This window comes from Piliocolobus tephrosceles, chromosome 10 (assembly GCF_002776525.5).
Source record: "Piliocolobus tephrosceles isolate RC106 chromosome 10, ASM277652v3, whole genome shotgun sequence".
Classification (NCBI taxonomy): domain Eukaryota; kingdom Metazoa; phylum Chordata; class Mammalia; order Primates; family Cercopithecidae; genus Piliocolobus; species Piliocolobus tephrosceles.
The window spans coordinates 56,846,399-56,864,872 of record NC_045443.1 but is presented as its reverse complement, the minus strand read 5'-3'; the positions used below and the strand labels follow the sequence as shown (position 1 = coordinate 56,864,872).

The 18,474-nt window shown below is 36.8% G+C and overlaps 1 protein-coding gene across 4 annotated transcripts in view; it reads right to left on the bottom strand.

Moving 5' to 3' along the window:
- SLC16A7 (solute carrier family 16 member 7) overlaps positions 1 to 18,474 on the bottom strand; it is a 170,342-nt gene that overhangs the window by 113,642 nt on the left and 38,226 nt on the right. The window contains exon 1 of one of the 4 annotated variants that reach the window (XM_023210627.1): positions 3,731 to 3,757. The exons of the other annotated variants lie outside the window; for them this stretch is intronic. The gene's annotated coding sequence lies outside the window, so the exon portion shown is untranslated. Of the gene's footprint in view, positions 1 to 3,730; positions 3,758 to 18,474 lie in introns of those variants that run through there. 4 annotated transcript variants of the gene reach the window in all.

Below are 18,474 nucleotides of genomic sequence, written 5' to 3'. Positions count from 1 at the left end.
GCCCTTTTAAAAGTTAACAATGGAAATTAATATCATCAAGTGGGTATCTTTCCTAATAAGCAAAGCATAAATGATGATACACAAATCCTAAACAATAAATAGTAAATTAATATAATATAATGCCTTGAAAAAGTGAAATATTAGACAAATATCTATAAAATTTGTACTAATATTTTTAGAACTTTTTTTCTGGTGGGGACAGGGGATGGAGTTCCACTCTTATAGCCCAGGCTGGAGTGTAATGGCATAATCTTGGCTCACTGCAACCTCCGCCTCCCAGGTTCAAGTGATTCTCCAGTCTCAGCTTCCCGAGTTGCTGGGATTACAGGCACCTGCCACTACGCCTGACCAATTTTTGTATTTTTAGTAGAGATGGGGTTTCACCATGTTGGACAGGCTGGTCTTGAACTCCTGACCTCAGGTGATCCGCCTGCCTCAGCATCCCCAAGTGCCAGTATTACAGGTGTGAGCCACCGTGCTCGGCTTAGAATTTTTAAAGTAAAATACTATTAAGCAAGGCCACAAAACCAGAGGTATAGATCCAGTTAATATCATCTAAATTTTCCATTGATCTGACCAACAAGACTCCCGTATCAGCCCCAACCACCACTGAACTTTGAACATTGTCATCCTCACTTAGCTCAAATAATAATGTGGTTGAAAGTCAGGTCATGGCAGTATTTGGAAATGAAATAGCAAAACACCTTTAAACCAAAGCTCTGTTTACAAATTTAAAGCCACTAAATTCCACTGATGCCTCTTGTCTCTCACTGTCAAGCCCCAAATAAACTGCTTCCTCTAATCACTAACCTTCTTTCACAATCTCTCACTCACACAGCTATGCACTTTTTCCCATTTGGTTCATGCTCTCCACCCTACCACACTCCTTTTAATGTCCTTCTCAACTTTATCCATTGTACACTCTATGACTACCATTTTTTAATAAACAAACTTCCTTATTCCTAACTGAGACATTATGTTGTCTCCAAATTGTTTTCTCCTTGAAAGCCTGATTTATATAAGTCATTGTCTTCATATATTCAGACCAAGATAGAGGCTCAGAATAATCTTACTTCCATTTTTGTAGCTTTTGTATCATTACTTTTCCACCTTCATGCAGAAAATTCTTTTTCACTTACATTCACCAATCTGTATCACTCTGAATACTAGGACTCATCAGCTTTTAGGTCAGTCCTTCAAAATCCATTTCTCCTGATTCCAAAATCCCACCAAATCAATATTGATAATCAATACCTATGCACTACAATCAATAATCTATCCATAGAATTCATGATCTCTACTTCAACTCTCATTTCAGAAAACCATTTCCCACTTGGATCTCATGGCCACTCTGAATGCCTCTATCACTAGACGCTTAACATTGATGTTCTACTTACCAATTAGTTCCCTGTACTTCATGCAATCTAAAATATTTTATTTCTATCAATCCTGTTCTGGAATCCTCTTGAGACTGGTTAGTCTCTTGACACATTTTCTCCCAAACTATGAACCATTTTTTAGCCTCCCTTTTTTTTCTCTATTCAGCTGCAATGTTAATCTTCACTCAGATATCAGTTACACTACATCACGGTAAATCTATCTTGAGAAAATTACATACCTGTATCCTCAGCTGGTTTTTAGAAAGTGGGAACAATATTTTTTCCTCATAGAAAAAAAAAAGGTTTAAATGTGGCAACATATGTAATGTACTAAGCACAATTACTAACACATCATATGTACTCAATAAATATTAATATCATCTATAATCAATCACTAACAATCTCAAGTCCCCCATGCCTGTGTTTTCTTTCAACAAGAATTCTCAAAATTCTAAACTTGGAATGGACTATGCAATTATTGCACTAAATAGAGCAAAAGGAAATGGATTAATTGTATAGATTGATACCACTACATATTCATATATTTCAATTTCAGCAGGACCCCAAGGCCTGTTCTGTAAGCTCTTCACACATATCTTTGTATCTTCCTCTCCTCCATTAAAGTTCTAACATTATCCATTATCCTTAAGTTCCCTAAATATCCTCAATCACCTCCTGCAGTAGACCTGGCTTCTTATTGTTATTGTTCTCATTGTTGTTGAGACAAAGTCTCACTCTATCACCCAGGTTGGAGTGCAGTGGCACAATAATGGCTCACTGCAGCTTTTACCTCGCCAAGTTCAGGTGATCCTCCCACCTCAACCTCCAAAATAGCAGGGACTACAGGCACGTTCCACCACATCTCGCTAATTTTCATAATTTTTTTTGTAGTGACCATGTTTTGCAGTCACCACGTTGCCCAAGCTGATCTCAAACTCCTGGCGTCAAGCAATCCTCCCGACTAGACCTCCCAAAGTGCTAGACTTACAGGAATGAGCCACACACCCAAGTGACCTGGCTTCTTATTTAAATAAAAAATTAATGCCATCAGATCAGGCATGAACTCCCACAACATCTTCGTTACCTGTGCACACTTCTGTATCTCTATTAGTCCTTCATTCATTCTCTTCTGCTTCTGCAGTGTAAGTGGACCCCTTTCTGGTCACCAAAAACAACTTTACCTGATGTGATCATTTTTTCATGAACTTTACAGTGTATTAGTACATTCTCAAGTTGCTATAAGGACATACCCAAGACAGATAATTTATAAAGGAAAGAGGTTTAATTGACTCACAGCTCCACAGGGCTGGGGAGGCCTCAGGAAACTTACAATCATGGTGGAAGGGGAAGCAAACACATCCTTCTTCATATGGCAGCAGAAAGGAGAAGAATGAGAGCTGAATGAAGAGGGAAGTCCTTTATAAAATCATCAGATCTCATAAGAACTTACTCACTATCACAGGAACAGCACAGGGGTAAAAGCCCCCATGATTACACTACCTCTCATCAGGTCCCCTCCCATGATACATAGGGAATATGGGAACTACAGTTCAAGGTGAGATTTGGGTGGGACACAGCCAACCATATCATTCCACCCCCGACCCCTCCCAAATCTTATGTCCTCACATTTCAAAGCACAATCATGCCCTTCCCAATAGTTCTCCAAAGTCTTAACTCATTTCAGCACTAACCCAAAAGTCCAACTCCATAGTCTTATCTGAGACAAGTCAAGTCTCTTCTGCCTACGACCCTGTAAAATCAAAAGCACATTTGTTACTTCCTAGATACAATGGGAATACAGGCATTGGGTAAATACACCCATTCCAAATGGAAGAAATTGGCCAAAACAAAGGGGCTACAGGCCCATGCAAGTCTGAAATCCACTAGGACAGTCAATAAACTTTAAAGTTCCAAAATGATCTCCTTTGACTTACTCCATATCTCACATCTGGGTCACAATGATGCAAAAGGTGAGCTTCCATGGCCTTAAGCAGCTCTGCCCCTGTGGCTTTGCATGGTACAGCCCCCCCTCCTGGCTGTTTTCATGAGTTGGAGTTGAGTGCCTACGGCTTTTCCAGGTGTACGATATAAGCTGTTGGTGGATCTACCATTCTGGGGCCTGGGGGATGGTGGCCCTCTTCTTACAGCTTCACTAGGCAATGCCCCAGTGGGGTCTCTGTGTGGGGCCTCCAACCCCACATTCATCTTCTGCACTGCCCTAGCCTTAACAGAGATTCTCCATGAGAGCTCCACCCCTGCAGTAGACTTGTGCCTGGACATCAAGGCATTTCCATTCATCCTCTGAAATCTAGGTGGAAGTCTCCAAACCTGAAATCTTATCTTCTACGTACCTGCAGGACCAACACCATGTGGACACTTCCAAGCCTTGGGGCTTGCACCCTCTGAAGCAATGGCTTGAGCTGTACCTTGGCCCCTTTTAGCCATGGCTGGAGTGGCTGAGACACAGAGCATCAAGTCTTGAGGCTGCACACAGCAGGGCGGGTCCTGGGCCCAGCCCAAGAAATGATTTTTCCCTCCTAGGCCTCCAAACCTGTGATGGAAAGAACTGCTGTGAAGGTCTCTGACATGCCCTGGAGGCATTTTCCCCAGTCTTGATGATTAACATTTGGTTCCTCATTACCTATGCAAATTTATGTAGCAAGCTTGAATTTCTCCTCAGAAAATGGGTTTTTCTTTTCCACCACATTGTCAGGATGCAAATTTCCAAACTTTTATGCTCTACTTCCTTTTGAATATTTTGCCACTTAGAAATTACTACCACCAGACACCCTAAATCCTCTCCCTCAAGGTTAAATTCCACAAATCTCTATAGCAGGGGCAAAATGCTGCTGGTCTCTTTGTATAGCAAGAGTGACTTTTACTCCAGTTCCCAACAAGTTCCTCATTTCCATCTGAGACCACTTAAGCCCGGACTTCATTGTCCATATTACTATCAGCATTTTGGTCAAAGCCATTCAACAAGTCTCTATAAAGTTCCAAACTTTCCCACATTTTCCTGTCTTCTTCTGAGCCCTCCAAACTGTTCCAACGTTTGCCTGTTACCCAGTTCCAAAGTTGCTTCCACATATTTGGGTATTCTTATAGCAGCACCCCACTCTATGTGGTTCTAATTTACTATATTAATCTGTTCTCATGCTGGTATAAGGACATACCCAAGACTCGGTAATATATAAAGGAAAGAGACTTAATTGACTCACCATTGCACAGGGCTAGGAGGGCCTCAGGAAGCTTACAATCATGGTAGAAGGGGAAGCAAACATGTCCTTCTTTACTTGGCAGCAAGAAGAAGAAGAATGTGAGCCAAGCAAAGGGGGAAGTCCCTTATAAAACCATCAAATGTTGTGAGAACTCATTTACTATCATAAGAACAGCATGGAGGTAAAAGCCCGCAAGATTAAATTACCCTCCTACTGGGTCTCCCCACAACATGTAGTAATTATGGGAACTACAAGTCAAGATGAGATTTGGGTGGGGACATAGCCAAACCATATCAAATGGTTTTGCTATCTGATCTGACCCTATACCACTGCTTTATTCTCTTTTAACATCATGCTTTCCCTTGCACTATATCCAATAATAACACTGAACTAATTTAATTTTCTAGCCTGAATAGATGTCAGTGCCTATTAAGAAATCTTCTAACTCACCTTTCTGTTGACCAAGCTCCTACTTATTCTTCAAGACCCAATTTAAGGGTTTCTCCCCTGTGAGAGTGGTACACAAGAAAGACATAAGAGATAATGAAGAGTACTAACAGGATAAGGAAATTCCAGGAAAAACAATAATAGGGAAGACTCATAATGTCTAGAGTTGATAAATGATAACAGGTTTCAATTATGATATTGGATTTCATGCTTAACTTCCATCTTTCACATACATTTTTACTTCATGAAAATCATTTCAACCACATTCTAATAGCATTAACAAATAGAGTCTTAAGCCTCTCAGGTTTGCAGATAATTACAAAAAAATGTCTCCAACTGTCAGGAAATTATGTTTTCTATCTGTTACAAAGAAATTTTGAAAGGGGAGGGAGAAACAAGAAGTAAAGTTACAACACACATTTGTTGGTGAGAAAATAAAAATCAAATAAACAGAACATTGACTTAGAAATTTTTTTGCAATTGGAAATTAGTTAAGTACCAGTTATTTATGTTATTATATTACAGGTCCAAGGTAACTTCCAAAACTAAAACGTAAGACTTTATAACTGTTCTCAGTTTTGTTTTTTGTTTCTGAGAGAGTCTCACTCTGTTGCCCAGGCCGCAGTGCATTTTCTTGGCTTACTGCAGTTTCCACCTCCCAGGCTCAAGCGAGTCTTGTGCCTCAGCCTCCCATGTAGCTGAGATTACAGGCATGCACCAACATGTTTGGCTAATTTTTGTATTTTTAGTAGAAATGGGATTTCACCATGTTGACTGTTAGGCAGGAATCTAGACCCAACTTGGCGGTATCACCAGGCATGGCAGGCACTTTACTAGGACTTCCCACCCTTCACTTCCTGCTAAGACTCTCAGCGCGCGAAAAAAGCCGGAGCCCACCAAAAAACCCCTGCTCTGCACAAGCTCCTGGACTCGTCATTCCTCAGAAATCGAAACCTAACTCAGGAAAACCGAAACCTACAAACCCCGCCTACCTCGCCCTATAAGAGGCCCCCCATACCCGCCCCAAGCGCGACTTCCTGGGCCCTCCTCCGGGGACCCAAGAAAGGCTACCTCTGTTCTCATCTGCCTCGTGTCTTCTTGCTGGGCTCCCCATTACATTACATTGACCAGGCTTATCTCGAACTCCAGACATCAAGTAATCCACCCGCCTCAGTCTCCCAAAGTGCTGGGATTACAGTCATGAGCTACTGTGCCTGGCCAAGACTTGATAACTTTCAATGTGTACTAAAGTCAGGGTCTAGGTTGTCATTAACATCTAGCAAAGTTTCACACAGTTTTGCTTTACTTTGTTTGTATTTTGTTTGTTTGTTTGTTTTTTATTTATTTTGACCACCCAGCTTTATTAAGTTCTGAATGAAATAAATTCTCCTGTTATATTACTATTTTGATTTTATGCCAAATGTTATCAATATCTTAAGCCTAATATTCAAACTTATCAAATATTGTATCCATATTTCCAATTCAAAATCTGCCATATGCTCAGAGTTGCAGCAGGACAGATACTGCTTTTTAAAGGGCAACCTAAGAGTTATCTCCATGGATAATTATGCTCTTTTGTGAAATGATGTAGGTCATTGTTGAAGTAGTTTCAAAGTCACCCTCCAAAACTGAAATTCAGATGTGACATTTGGTAAATTTTCAGAGCCTATTGAAGTGTAACACCATGACTTTCTTCAAGAATACCACACAGTTTGCCAAAATTCTCTCTGTGCTGTGAAAAGGCTGCTAGAAGACCAATGTTTTCAAACTGTTCAGCTTGATTACACTGGTGTGGTACTATTTATCTAAAGCTATTTTAAGCATCTTCTTGAATTACAGTAAGCTATATTGTAAATCTAATTACATTTGCCCACAGGGAAGTAAGTGCATAAGAAGCCTGCTCTGTAATCTACTTAATAAAAGGCACTCCAGTTTTCTTCACAGCATTTAACAAAAATTGTCATTATACAGTTGTTTATATTTCTAATGCCAGTCTCTTCCACTGTAACTTCCATGAGGATATACGGATGTGTTACATATGTAGTACCTAGCAGTGCCTAGAGGGCCAATAAATGTTTGATGACTGAATGAACAAATGAATAACCATGTAAGAGACAACTAGATTTATAGACATTTATGCTTACCACTTTCAACTTGTGCTGAAAACTTATATGTATATTAGAGACTCCTGGGGTCATACTGTAGAGTGGTGTAAGTACAGTTTTTCAATTCAAATGGAATGTATTTAATGTCAGAACTGTTATTTAATAGTTCTATGATCAAAGACAATTGGATTGAGCTTTCTTACCCTCTGTTTCCTCAACTGTAAAATGTGAATAATTACATTAGAGTAAGTATTAAAGTTAATGCAAATGAAAGTATGTATGCAACATAGTCCATGGCAGAAAGTAAAGTCTAAATCAAGGAAGTAATATCATTTACTAATATTTTATACAGAATCTAAGTGAATTATATTAATCTAAATTAATTATCCAAGTGCTTTTAAAAATTGACAACATAAGAAGATCCCCCAACATCTTCTGAGGATATGCTGGCAGTGATAACTCATCAATAATTTATGGCTGCAAAATAAACTTTCCAACATCCTTTGTGCCTGTATTCCCAATTACTATAAGGTTTTTCAACAAGTTACTTTCAACTAAGTTTCAGAATTCTTTACTCTGTGCACAATTTCCAAATTCTTCACAACAATTATGGAATCTATCTCTACTGAACTCCATAAAGACAATTTTAATTGATGGTTACTCAGTTCTCTAGTCTACATTGCATGTTCTTCCTCAAGCAATTTTTATTTCATTATTGCCCATTCATTCTATAACTTTGACTACTATCACAGTGGGAAAAGCCATCATCACTGAATCGTGCTCTCTTCTGGACTATACCTTCCTTGAGGCTCTATCCTCTGCATGAATAATCAGATCCATCTTCATTCTTAACTTTTATTAATCCACTAATCCAATGTAAATTTACTGTGCACTGTCTATATGACAGGTACTGTGTTATACTTTAGAGTTACAAAGAGTAACATATAAAATCCTGAGTATCAAAAAGGTCACAATCTAATAGGAAATGCAAATGAAGAAACATAATTATGAAAACTATGGTAAGAGAAATAAATACGTGTATGATTTTATGGGAACACTAAGAAAGGATATCTAATCACCCTGGAGTGAATGAAGGACAGAAATAGGTTCCAGAAGAAAAGAATAGTTAGAATAATTCTTAAAGGATAAGGAGAAATCAATGGGCTCAAAGGATTCCAAGCCTGAGGGTCAGAATGAAGCATGGAAACAAAGGATAATGAATCTGTACAGGAAATGCTAACAGAGCAATTCATTTTGAAACACTTGTTAGATCATCTGTGCAGTTCACAAACTTTGTCTCCAGAATGTAAATGTATAAGAAAGGACTTAATTTAGATTGTATTTAAATTAAAATGAATTAGCATTATAATTTTTTTAATTGATACTTTTTTGTAACACTATATAAAACAATATTAGGAAACATATGGTTGCTAGATGCTACTCAGTGTTTCAGGGCACATAGATACAGTTTTGATATTCCGAAATGGTGAAGTATTACCACTATTACACATCTTCCCACCAAAGACAAACTCTACACTGCCTTATTAATGACATCTAGGAAAGGGCCACAAAGACATTCTATGAAAGGAAGTGACACACATTGAAAAGTACAATGAATATGGTTCTTTAAGCCTTAGACTGTAGATGAGCATCAGAATTGGCTCCCTTCGTTCACTGATGGAAAAAGTAAAAAACAGTGACATCCAATAATGTTAAGCAACTCTCCCCAAATTAGAAATATCCATGTAAAATGGCTCCCTTCAATGTAAATATTAGAAAAGTTACAACAGCAATATTTTGTACAACATACTAATTTTGTTCCTATGCTGATACATGATAAAAAAAATAGGCCTAGAAACTATTGCACAATTATCATATATATTTGGACCCATCAAAAAAGTGTGGCTTATAAATTAACTAGTTTTACATCTTATCAAAGCAGAAACTTCACTTTTCGTTCAGCACGGTATCCCCACCAAAAGCAAAGTAAGTTCTAAGAATTATTTTTGAATGAATGAGTAAATGAACACATACCATGTATAGGAATAACTCTGGAGAATTTGGCAGTAAATGAACACAAAATGTCTCTGCCCTAGTAGGGAATACAAACACATTAAAAAGATTGCTTTGTATCAATTAAATTTAAAAAGGATTATAAGAATAAGACATAGTGGAAACTGGTTCTTTAGCTTGTGTGACAAAGGAGGCCTCTGGGATGGAAGAGTTACTGATAGGATAGAGATTTACCTAGGTAACTACTTTGTATGTGCTATTTCATCATTTCTCACTACACCATTTCCTGGCAGCTATTACATCTCCAATTTATAAAGCTTAAGGAGTTAAATAAGATTTTTAAACAATATGGATGTGTAGACATATAAATACATATATATTTTTAAATTTTCTATACAAATGTTGCCTTCAAGGTTTTGTTCAACTAGAAACTTTTTTAAGCGTTCAATTTGACCACATAAGTCATTTTTTATACATGCAGTTCCTCTGAAAAATATCTATACAACATAAGTTTTAAAATTCTTAAGGGAACTTTGACAAAACACCAAAATATTTTCTTTTTTTAATGTTTTGGAAAATACATTTAGAATATCAGACTCTTTATGAGGTTTCCAAGATGAAGGATGGGTATTTTCAGTTGTTATTAATACATGGCAGCACTTGTTTTTGATAGGGGCTGTGAACAACTTTCATTGCATCTGTCAATCAAATGGTAAAAAAAGGAAAAAATCATTGAAAAAAAGTCCTACACAATTGCAAACACATGGGATGATAAATGGTTTTAGTAGTAAACAGTGGCATGGATCCTCTTGTTATCTGGATAGATAGAATTCAAGACTATTTTAGGAAAAGCACTACCTTTTTTTCAGAATGTCATGTATTTAATTTCTCGTAGAAACAAAAATAACAATCCTAATGTTTGGAAAAGTGGAATTCTAAATTATTTTTTCTCTGAGGGGGGCATAAAGTTCAAGTTAACCCAAGATTTAATTTTAAATGATAAAACAGGGACATTCGCCAAAATTTAAATAGGACACATAAGTTCTAATCACGAAATGTCCCCCAAAAGTCAAATATTAAAAACATAAGAGTAAATTGCAAATTCCCTTTTGTTCTGCTTACTAATTGTGTTCAGTCTAATGTCTTCTTTGTTTCTAGCAACATTCCTGAGTTTCCTTACAACCATTTAAATTTGTCATGTGGCTGAGAAACAGTTACAACTGTTAATGCTGCTCCAGGTACGGGGAAGATGACGTGCCTAGAGGGAACATGGAGGCTCTGTACCCCCACCCACACCATGTTCTGTGCATCTCTTCCATGTGACTATGTCTGAGTTATATCCTTTATAATAAACTGGTAACTATAAGAAAATGTTCCCCTGAGTTCTGTGAGCTGTTCTAACAAATTATTGAACCTGAGGAAGGAGTTGGAATCCCCAATTTGTGGCCATGTTGGACAGAAGTTGTGGGAGATTTGGGGACATACTACATGTGATTGGCATCTGAAGTATAGAAATGTATTGTAAGACCAAGTCTTTAACCTGTGGAGTCTGCGCTAACTCTGGGCCATTAGCATAAGAATTGAGTTAAATTGTAAGACACCCAGTCTTACTAGACAAAATTGGAGAATGGTAGGCAAGGGAAAAATTATCACATATTTGGTGTCAGAAGGGTTGTGTGTGTGTGTAGATAAATAGTAGTTGGCCAGGTATGCTGGCTCATGCCTGTAATCCTGGTACTTTGGGAGGCCAAGATGGGAGAATTACTTGAGCCCAGGAGTTGAGACTAGCTTGGGCAATATCGGGACACCCCCGTCCCTACAAAAGATACAAAAAAAGTAGCCAGGTATGGTAGCTTGCATCTCTCATCCCAGCTACTTGGGAGGCTGAGGTGGGAGGATAGCTTGAGCCCAGGAGTCAGCGGCTGTAGTGAGCTTTGATTGTACCGCTCTACTCTAACCTGGGCAACAGAGTGAGATCCGGTCTCAAAAACCAGAATGACAAAAAAGAAGCAGTAGTTTTCGTTTTTCCTTTTAATCACTTTGATTATACAGCATGACTTCAACCCCCTCATTGTTACAAAGAGTTTTATATTGTAGTTTTAGGTTGCTTTTGTGTTTGTTTTATTGCTTATAAACAGTAATATCTGTAGAAACATTATAAGGGGAGAAATAAGAAAAGACCAAAACAACGCACTGTTTTGTATCAAACAAAATTGATGGAGTAAACTAAAAAATGATTTTCAGAATAGAAGGGGAGAAAGCCAAAGAATGATGGTAACAATTACAAGACGGTTATGAAAAATTAGCTCTCAACTCCTAAAACAGGTGTTGAAATTGCTAAAAAAAAAAAAGAAAAAGAAAAACTTTGAAAAAATATAATCAATGAAGTTTTAAAGGATTATTCAAGTCAAAAGCCCATTACTCAAAAAGATTATACGGTTTGCTCATGCATATATTACTCAGTTTATATTTCCCAATGAAAGATACAAACTGAACAGGATTGCAGCTATTAAATTAAAACTTAATGTTTACGAACTAACTATTCTGGCTCAAATCAGATTCAACTATCAAGATAATAGTAAAGGTGTAATAATCCCTCAGGATACATAAAAATACATAAACTCTTCTCATAATTTGATATCCATATAAGTACTTAGTATCATGCTTCCTGTGTTAATTGTAGGCCAAAATAGCTAACAAAGATTCTCATCTCTGATAGAAACCTATAAAAACCTTTTCCTAGAAAATTATCATGAAAGATATTTTATTTTTTATTTTATTTTTATTTATTTTAATTTTTTTATTATTATACTTTAAGTTCTAGGGTACATGTGCATAACATGCAGGTTTGTTACATATGTATACTTGTGCCATATTGGTGTACTGCCCCCATCAACTCATCAGCACCCATCAACTCGTCATTTACATCAGGTATAACTCCCAATGAAATCCCTCCCCGCTTCCCCCTCCCCAAAATAGGCCCCAGTGTGTGATGTTCCCCTTCCCGAGGCCAAGGGATCTCATTCTTCAGTTCTCACCTATGAGTGAGAACATGCAGTGTTTGGTTTTCTGTTCTTGTGATAGTTTGCTGAGAATGATGGTTTCCAGCTGCATCCATGTCCCTACAAAGGACTCAAACTCATCCTTTTTTATGGCTGCATAGTATTACATGGTGTATAAGTGCCACATTTTCTGAATCCAGTCTGTCACTGATGGACATTTGGGTTGATTCCAAGTCTTTGCTATTGTGAATAGTGCCACAATGAACATACGTGTGCATGTGTCTTTATAGCAGCATGATTTATAATCCTTTGGGTTTATACCCGGTAATGGGATGGCTGGGTCATATGTAAAATCCTTTTGTCCCAAAATGCATTTTACTAGTTTTTTTTTTTTTTTTTTGAGCTCTGAGCATGTAGGCAGCACACGACAGATTTGAGAATAACACTTTGTGGTCTCCTAAATTTATGTACTTTTTAAAAATTTAAATATGTGTGACATGTTTCTTTGATCTCAAGTTGACCCTTGAGGAATCGTCATACTGTTTTCCATAATGGTTGAACTAGTTTATAATCCCACCAACAGTGTAAAAGTGTTCCTATTTCTCCACATCCTCTCCAGCACCTGTTGTTTCTCGACTTTTTAATGATTGCCATTCTAACTGGTGTGAGACGGTATCTCATTGTGGTTTTTGATTTGCATTTCTCTGATGGCCAGTGATGATGAGCATTTTTTCATGTGTCTGTTGGCTGTATGCTTGTCTTCTTTTGAGAAATGTCTGTTCATATCCTTTGCCCACTTTTTGATGGGGTTGTTTGTTTTTTCCTTGTAAATTTGTTTGAGTTCTTTGTAGGTTCTGGATATTAGCCCTTTGTCAGGTGAGTAGATTGCAAAAATTTTCTCATGAAAGACATTTTAAAGATTATACCAAATAGACTGGAGAAAGTATTTTGAAAATGTTTAAATTTTCAGAGATAAAAGAATTACTTGTAGAATATTTAAGATGTTAAAAGCCAGTTCTGTCTTCTTGGGTCAACCAGTAATAAACTGAGTGAATTTGGAAAATTTAGTTAACTTCTAAAAATCCAATTTTCTTCATTTCTAAAATAGGAGTATCTCATAGATCAGTGAAAGAATGAAAATGATATACTACTTTCCCAAAGTGAATCATAGAAACTCGAACACCTCTCCTCCAATGCAAGCAATAAAATCTAGAAAGTCACTCCCTCCCTTCTCCCTTATTTCTTGAAGATTCTCATTCCAGAAAGATCTTGCCCCTTCCTGGGAGAAAAGATTGCTATACAAAGAGTCCAAGAAGAATCTGAACAGACAAGTTTTGCTGGGTTTTTCTTCTTCAGCCTATTACCATTACATTTTACTCATAATTTTATCCAATTACATTTCAACACAGCTGTCTATTCTTTATCGAACAGGTCTTAGCTCATTTTGTACTGCTATAACAGAAAACCACAGAGTAGGTAATTTCTAAGCAATAGAAGTTTATCTGGCTCACTGTTCTGGAAATGGGAAGCCCAAGAGCATGGTGCTGGCATCTGGAAAAGGCCTTCCTGCTGCATCATTTCATGGCAGAAGGCAGAAAAGCAAAAGAGCATGAAAGAGCAAGAGGGAACCAAATTTGCTTTTATAGCAAGCCAACTTTTGCAATAACTTATCAACTCGCATGATAAGGGCATTAATTCACTCATGAAGGCAGAGCCCTTATGACCTAATCACCTCATTAGGCCCCACCTCTTAACACTGTTGCCTTGGGAACTAACTTTCCAACACATGAACTTTGGAGAACACAGTCAAATAACAGGAGAAACTAAACATAAACTAGACAGTTTTCCCTGGGTCTTTGGGTCTTCATTTCTGAAGGCTTCCATGTCACATAAAACTTTGATCAAATAAATTTGTCATGCTTTTCTCATTAACCTGTCTTTTGCTATAGGAGTGTCAACCTATTATGTAAGTCTAATGCCTCTGATTGATATATAAGAAAAGGTCTCACACCTTTCAAACCCTACAAAGGTGAATGCTACAACAGAAAGAAGAGGAAAAAAAAAACAGAAAGAAAATGATAAATGAGCAGGGAAGCCTCAAGGAGACAGAGGTGAAAATGACTAGTCACTATAAAATATCAGATTATTAGATTTAAAATATTTGGCAGAAAAAAATCCTTTTGTCCCAAAATGCATTTTACTAGTTTCTTTTGAGCTCTGGGCACGCAGGCAGCATACGACAGATTTGAGAATAACACTTTGTGGTACCCTAAATTTATGTAATTTTAAAAAATTTAAATTTATGTAATTTTAAAAAATTTAAATATGTGTGACATGTTTCTTTCTTTCTCTTTCAATGTGCACATGAAAGGAGCAGTGAAGGGACTGCTTCTTTTACTAAAAGCAGTCAGAGGCTAAAGCAAAGATAATCTTTCTACTAAGCCAGAGCAGGATTTACATTTGAATCATGTGACGTGGTGAGACTTTCTTTTTTAATACTCAAAGGGTAGAAACTCATTATTCTTAACAATTTTCTGTTTAAAGAAATGAGCTAAAAGTTCAGAGGTACTTGACTTTTACAGGTCCATAATGGAAATAAAAACAAAACTTTCTAAGTTATGGGAAATCAGGAATTATTTTCTCATAATCTATATACTACATGAAAAGGAACATCTCAAGTTGATGTGCTTAAGGATTAGCATCTGGATTATCACAGTGTGCCCAGCACTACATAAAACTGGTATAACACTGGAATTTCTAATCTTAAATTCATGTAATCAAATTCATCATATATCTCCAAAAGTATGTGCTACTTATTGTCTCTCCAGCTGTATTTGTCCACCACTGTTACAATTCTGCAAATTGCAATATCTGATAATAAATTCCTATTTTAAAACATATTAGCTCGGTGTGGTGGTGCACACCTGTAGTCACAACTACTTGGGAGACTGAGGTAGAGGACTGCTTGAGCCTGAATAGTCAAGACTGCAGTGAGCTGTGATTGTGCCATTGCACTCCAACCTGGGCAACACAGTGAGAACCTGTCTCAAAATAAATAAATAAATAACTTCCTATTTTGTGCACATGTTTTTGTCACCAAATGTAAAAAAAAAGTATGTTGCCTGAACATTCTATAGAATAACTTAATCAGAAAAGGCCTAAAATACTTTTGTTCCATACATTAGAAAAAAAGAGGATAATAATTTAACTTCAATTTTCAATGATGAAAATTTTCTACATTAATGTTTTCCTCTTTGATTGTTTCTTGACATTAATGCTGGGAAAAATAAATTCATCTGAGGGAAACAGAAAGTGTTCTTATTTAATTTCTTCTAAATATCATAAGTGTAAACAGGTATTAATTTAGAATCTACATAGTTTTGATCATTTTATCTCACGAGTTCATGAAGCCTGTTTCCTTTATTTGAAGATTGGTTACTCAGTTTCTAATAGAAAAAAAATAAATAAAAATGTAAGGAAAACAAAATTCACATTCAGCATACCCTACACAGTTTTTTCTTTTTTTCACATAAGTACATTTAATAGAAATTGGTGAAATAGTTGTTTAAATATTTAAATATGTACTAAAACATTAATACTTCTAAGTGTGCACTTAAGATGAGTCTTTCTGACTACTACTGATTTCTAGCATGTCATTATTAACATACATAAAGAACCAAGAGCAGGGATTTTTGAGTGTTTAAGAGTTTTAAGTGCAGTATATAGTCTACCTTCCTCTGAAGAGGAGGGAATATTTTTTTCTGATGGGCAGATAAATCAAGTCAGAAATATCCCCTCTGCCACCTCTGCGCTACATAGGAGTCTTGTCAAAATAGAATCTATCTGAAGTATAGATAGGTTTTAGGAAATTATAACATAATTCCTTATAAAACCTTCATGGAAAATACTATTGTATAACTGATACTTGGATTTTCAAACAGATAAAAATGAGTTTCAAACTGTTGAAAAATTCATGAATTTGTTTCTAGATTATTAAGTGGAAAAAATGGTGTTCAAGAAATTAATTAGTAAAGTAAAGGATATTTTAATATTCTCTAATGGCAAAAGCATTAGATTGTGTTCTCATTTATTGCATTGCATGATTTGCAATGTGTTCTATCATAAGCTCACTTTGTATATAAAACTGAGGAATTTGTTTCAGCCAGCTTTCCAATGGAAAGAGAATTGAGGAAATAAGTCAACAAGGCAATCAATGTTAATAAGGGGCAGAAATTCAAGTTCCGATAGTACATTTTGTACCTGTACATAGCAGAGAACTTTCCAATTAGGGCCAACAAGTAGAAAGCTGATAACTCCAAGCTGAGATTTATAGGGAGAGGTCAGCAGCATGTAATGAGAATTTGGAGCACATACATCCAGCTGTAACACCTTTAGTATAAGTATAGTTTCTAATGGCAAAAGCTAATGGCTGCATGACAATAATAAATAATGGGGAGAGAATATTCTAGCCATAGGCCTCAGAAAAAGAACTGTGGTGGCATTATACAATTTTCACTAACACTAGAAGAAAGAATAGTTCTAAAGGGGTAGTTGCATTCTCAAGTGCATTAGCTCAACTAGAATGTGGAAACCATAACAGGCAAGAAACAACATTTCCTTGAATTCTCCCCTTCTATCCTTTTTTCAATATAATTTATATCTAAAAATATCCTTGCAGGGAAAACAAAAGAAATAAATCATTTCCCACTTTTATCTTTAAAACAAGACAAACTTGTTTTAATTTACAAAAATTCTCTACTTGGCCAAACTTTAGTCAGACTCTTAAGCCTTTTCCAAGGCCCGTCTGTGCACTTTCTTGTAAAATCCAGTTTTAGCAAAGAGCCCTGCTAAGTCGCTTTAGCAAGAACCTTACATCTTTGATATAGGATTGCCCTGGCTCTTCATCCTCCACCATCCCTCAGGTGATATCTGACCACCCTGGCCTATCTTCAGTAAGAATCTCATTAAGGTTGGTTTGGCCAGAATCCCCCTTATCCCAAAAGTTTCTTCTTAGTAATTTTCCACCTACTGACCCCTACCCTGCTCTTTGGCTATGAATTCTCACTTGCCCAATCTCTCTCACCAACTCTAATATACAGTTGCAATGGTTTCCCATACCTATGGTAATAATATTAAAGTCTTTCTTACCAAGCTTTAACAAGTAATATTGAATAATTTTTTTTCTTTAACACAGTAAACAACACTTAAAAGCACTGGAATTTATCTGGCACTTATCGTGTACCTACCAGTATAATCTCAGTGTGCTCATAATGCACAGTGTGCATAGTGCTACCACTTGGAGGTACTCTGCACCATCTCCAAGGCCATCTATAGGTAGACCTGAAGTAGTATGTTAGAAAGGATTCCAGAGTTGGCAGATTTGGAATCAAGTGATGCTAACTATGTGACTATGGACAAGATAATGAACCAGGTTGTTTTAGTTTCCATATCCATAAAACAGGGATAATGTTAGTAATCATCACTAAGGGTTACTAAGCATTAAACGCAAATAAAATATACAGCACAATGCCTGGAAGAAGCTAGTGAGTGATATGGTTTGGCTCTGTGTCCCCACCCAAATCTCATCTCCAATTGCAATCCTCATGTGTTGAAGGAGGGAGCTGGTGGGAGGTGATTGAATGGATCATGGGGCGGTTTGCCCCATACCGTTCTCATGATAGTGAGTGAGTTTTCAGGAGATCTTATGGTTTTTAAAATGTGGCATCTCCCCTGACTCTCTCTCTTGTTGACATGGAATATGTGCCTTGCTTCCCCTTCGCCTTCCACCATGGTTGTAGGTTTCCTGGGACCTCCACATCCATGATAAACTGTGAGTCAATTAAATCTCTTTTTTTTTTTTTTTTCATAAATTACCCAGTCTCTGGTAGTTACTTATAGCAGTATAAAAACAGACTAATACAGTGAGCTATTAAGCTGAATGGTTTAATTTGTTGTATTATTTATCAACTTTTGTAGTAAGTGTGGCAAAAAAATGAAGCACCATACTTGGTGTCACATCTCTGAATGTGAAACACCTGGAACTGTAGGGATTGAACGCTATTGCTAAAAGTTAAGTGACAATATCTCTCTTAATTAAACTGTAGACTACATACAATACAATGTGGCTTTGTTATCTCATATGAACTGACATAATTAGTAGTCCATTAGTGTCTGATGTATCTGTGAATTTGGCAGCCATACTGCACAAATTGCAGTTTCCAAAGTATCACAGCTTCCCTCAAAACCCAAAAAAATAGAATAGAGTAGGCTGGGGTAGAATTGATATAAGCAAATACAAATAGTACAAAGG